We start from the raw sequence: 5,106 nt of genomic DNA, 5'->3' as shown, positions 1-5,106 counted from the left end.
TCAGGGTTTTATTCACCTAAAAACCAAAATTTTAGCTACAGCCTAGGTTTAAACCCAGGACTTCTCCAATACTTCTCCAATACTTTCGTGTTATTCACTTGCACAGCTAAAATATCTATGAGCAGTCTCCTATCCGCTTCCAAGCTCAAGGTCTAATACTTCTAGGCCCGAAATTCAGGGCGTTACAACTCTAACCCCTTAAAAAAATTTCGTCCCCGAAATTTCCAACTATTAGAATAATCGGACATCCTAGCCTACCAGACTATGCTCTCGCTGTACACTTTAATACTAATAATACAAACACGCACCACACCATCTATCCATCGGAGCGGATTGATACCACACGTACACACAGAATAAACACCAACTCTAACTTTAAGTTTAGCAATACAGTCTAATATCTATCTACTGCTTTTCAACGAAAACAAACAATATTTTCAGAACTGTCTAACGCTGGGGATTACCTAAAAGGTTAAAAACGGGGTGAGTTTACAAAAATTCTGTGTGTAATCCCCTTATTAAAGAAACAGAATCAGTCAAGGCCTGAGCCATTTGACAGTAACAGTACAGTGTGGGCCTTAGCCCAATACAGAAATAGTATGGGCCTAAGCCCGATACAGTATCAGTATGGTGCAAGTATGCAAACCCATCCCAATCCAGCCAACACACCATGTGGGGACAGAGTCGACGCACCCAGGCCTCACACCAATATTGCAGCATTGCTGCCAGTAGTAATAATACAGCAGAGCTGCCAGTAGTCAGAATGGCTAAAAGTCGTAAACAGAATAGCTATAAGCTATAACCAGAATAGCTACAAGCCATAAGTATAGTAATATGATTGGCACAAAGCCATCAGTAGCAGCGAATTTTCTTAATTGAAAATTATGTAAAAAAATAAAGTTAAACTAAATTTAACAATATGTTCAAATATTAGAAAATTGTCATCTTCATCATTTTTCTTCTTTCATCACTAAGAAAAACACCAAAAGAACTAAGGAAGTCATTGTTGAATGCTCAAAGTATTCAGCCCTTGCATGGTAAGCTATTTCAAGTCTGTTTTGCGTAAATTTTATATTTTTGATATCGTTGTAACTCGATTTATCTATTTCAGGTATTAAATTGTAAAACTGTTAAAGTTTTGAAATGTCTCCATTGATGGTTTTTTATTTTTTTATGTTAAATGGCTTGATTGTAAGCTTAGAAATGATTAAGGACTAATTTGTAAAGTGAAATTTGTTAGTTTTGAGTTTAGGGACTAAAATGAATTTTTTCAAATTGACATGAAATTTCTATAGTTATTGAATTTAGAGGACTGTAGAAAGATGAAATTGAAATCGGATTGTAAAACGAGGCTTAAATGTGAAAGATGATATTGAATTTTAGAGACTAAATTGAATAAAATGTAAAACTTTAGGAAAATTGTGTAAAATGAAATTAAGTTTTCATATGCCTTAAAAAGTTCTTATAAGATAATTGGAACTGATAATTTGAAATGAATTACTATATAGATCAAGATTTGAACCAACCGGTAGATAATCGAAGAAAAGCGAAAATTTTCGATTAGTCATTGACACTTCTTCTATTGTTGTTTGTATCTGGTAAGTTCATATGAGACTTATTTTATTAAATCATAATATGTTTATGATTGCATGGATGTGTGCGTAGGGAAACATACAATTTTATGAATCACTTTAAAAGTGTAGTTTTAACTGCAATCGTACAGTGTCAGTTGTAATACTTGTAGTGTTAATGGGACACTCGAGTATCCCAAGGTTCGAAACCAAAGGATTGCCAAGTGGGTAAATGTGTTTCTCAAGTTAATTACAAGTTAAGCAATTACTGATCTAATCGAGCCAGAAATTATTAGAGCAAATTCAAATGAAAAATTGTTTATAAACTAAATTTAAATTATCAATTAAGCTAACTAATCTAATTTTCTTCCTTGTTGTTTTAGAAAATGTAAATGATAAACTGATGGTCAATTGGTTCGTTAACTAATATAATAAATCTACACCAATTATATTTATTGTCACTCTTAGTTAGGAATCTCCTCTCAGTCTCATCCTAAACTAAAAGATACCACCTAGGTCTTCTTCTCGGTATCGCCTAAGCATATAAATCTCCTCTCAGTGTCACTACTCGGCACAATTATATTGAACTATCTAAAGATAAACTCTCCTCTTGGTCTCATTTATCTAGAATCTCACTAAAGGCTTCAATTCTAGTGTATTAAGAATTTCGATATAATTGAACAATTAATACATCAAACATAAACATAAACATTCACTTAACAAACAAATAACTAATCAACCAACCATCAACAAATTTAGCACATAATCAAACTTAAATTCCTAACAAGCATTTTATCAAACACATGTTAAGCATAAAATAAGAGTAAAGAGTTTGAGAAATGCTTATTTGATTCATGGAAATCCAATGAAGACCAAGAGTTTGATCATCTCCCTTTTACATAGTCTTCAACAATGAGGAAGAAAGGAAACAACAAAAATAAAATCTAATCTAAAAATGAAAAGAAAAGAAAATCTAACCCTAAAACTATGAAAAACCAGAGGAAACTATCAACCAACAAATTTTGAAATGAAAGATTTATAAAGTTGTATTTATAGCCTACTGACATTTAACCTAACAATAATCATTTTGCCTTTAAGTGAAGAATAGAGTTAATCTTGTTGGACATAAATTATCCCTGCAATTTTTTCACCTACCAGGCAGCGGTATCACGATACCCACAATAGTATTGAGATTGGGAGTCTTTGGGATCTCGATATCGCAATAGCCATGGTTTGGTATCGCGATACCACTATAAATGGCTTCTATTCTCTCCATTTCAACACTATCAGGGGTATCACGACTTCCATGCTTTGATATCGTGATACACCATTCTCGATGATCTTTTCTTCACATTTGGGACACAATGAACTCCCTACACCACTCAATCACATTGTTAGGTTCCCCATGGTATGATTGGCCAATTTGAGTTTCAAAAATTACTTAAAACTAATAAAAACAATTTTTTAACAACAAAACTTGACAAAAACATATATAAGACACTTAAATTTATTGAGAATAAGCTCTTCAAGTGTAATAGATAGTTTGATTTGATGTATCAAATTACGACATATCATTAACCACTTTACGCCCCATCATTCCTCTCTTTTCCAAATTCGTCCTTAATTTCAAGGTTTCTCAAATTTCCCTTATCTTAAAAAATAATTCAAACCCAATTAAAAGCCTAATAATTTCTAAAAAAATCAAAAAATAATTTCTAACCTCAAAACTAAATTTTCTAGTATTAAATTTGCAAATTTAATTCTCAGTAAACCTCATGATATTTTATTAGAATTTCACAAAATTCAAAACCAAAAATTTTAGGCGTTATACTCACTCTCTTACAAGCCTAATCCTAGTAACCCTCACAACCACCACAACACCTACACAATTCCCTAATGTCAAGTCGCCATCTTTGTAACGACACGATATTCTGTGGTGTCAAAAAATATAGTTTTGAGACCTCGTTTCCATAAATCAATTTCATAAATATTAAATGAGGATATTTATGGAGTTAATGTATGAATGAATTGAAATTTAGTTAAGTAATTTAACCAAAATTGCAGTTAATTAAAGCCTAGGGACTAAATTGTAAAAGTCCAATTGTTATAGGTTTTTAGTTGACCAAAGGTTTAGGTATCTAAATTGAAATTAACCAAAGGTCCAAAATGGTAAATAAACCAATTATGATAGTGGACAGTGGATAGTGGATAGTAACGATAATTAGCATTAGGATTAATTAATTATGATTAAAGTATGTTAAACTATGATTTAAACTAATTAATTAGGTTTAGATTAAACTAATTAAGCTATAAAAACAAAATTTACTGGAAAGAAAGATGAAGTCATCATCTTCTTCCACTGATTGTACATGCATGAAGAAAGAAACTCCATTGCAGGAGCTCAAAATAATCGACCATCAATTAGGTGATGCGATTAAGTCATTTTCTTGTAAATTTTATAGATTTGAAGTCATAGGAGCTTGATTTAGCTAGCCCATGGACCAATTTGTGAAACTATTAAAGTGTTACAAAGTTACCGTTGTTGATTTCTTGAAAAATTCAGTGCAAATTTGATAGAAATTAATTTTAGTTTTAAAAAGGACTAAATTGTAAAGCTTAATTTTTTTTATAAAGTAAAGCTATATTTCTGATTTCGTACATTAAGGACCAAATCGAATAGAATGAAAAATTATCATGAAATCTTAGTAGGAATAGGAAGTAGAGGGTTCCAAATAAATAAATATGAAATCGAATTTCTATCCGAAGCTCTAACTTGAAAGTTATGCTTGTCCTAATTTTAGGGACTAAATTGAATATATTAAAAATATGTATGACTTTCAATTTGAATATGTACGACACAAGACCATCAAGAGGGGAAGGGAAGGCAAGACTTAATGACAAGTGACGCGAACTTTTGGTTTGTATCTTTATGACCCGATATCAATCTAATTACTGCATATTCATGAAATTATGCATTATATAATGTTGAGGTGACTTGTTAATGGTTGTTGATTGGAAATGCTATGGTTGAAACTGAATATCGAGATAGTGACTAAATTGAATAGAATAGAAAGTTGCATGACTTTATTAATATAGGGAATTGGTATGAAATTGAGCTGAATTATGTTAAATTATATAATGAGTTGATGTTGAATTGAGAATGATGGGATGTGAATTGAACTATGTGATTAAATTAGAAATTGGCTACTTAATTAATTGTACAGGTTTATACTTCAATTTAGCCAATGATGCACTTATGTGCCAGTATAATTGCTTCGATATATCCGATGATGTACTTACGTGCCAGTATATTTGCTTCGATACATTCGATGATGCACTTATGTGCCAACATGATTGTTTTGGTTTATCTAATGATGTACTATGCGTGCCATTATAATTGCTTCAGTTCGTCCGATAATGCACCTCGTGTGCTAATATAATTGCTTCGGCTTGCCTAATGATACACTGTAGTGTCAGATTGAGATGCAGATTAACAAATCCGTGTATCCGTTTTGAAATCCGGCTCAGGTTAATA

Source organism: Gossypium raimondii, chromosome 10 (genome assembly GCF_025698545.1).
Source record: "Gossypium raimondii isolate GPD5lz chromosome 10, ASM2569854v1, whole genome shotgun sequence".
In the NCBI taxonomy this organism is placed as follows: domain Eukaryota; kingdom Viridiplantae; phylum Streptophyta; class Magnoliopsida; order Malvales; family Malvaceae; genus Gossypium; species Gossypium raimondii.
This window is presented reverse-complemented; position numbering follows the sequence as displayed.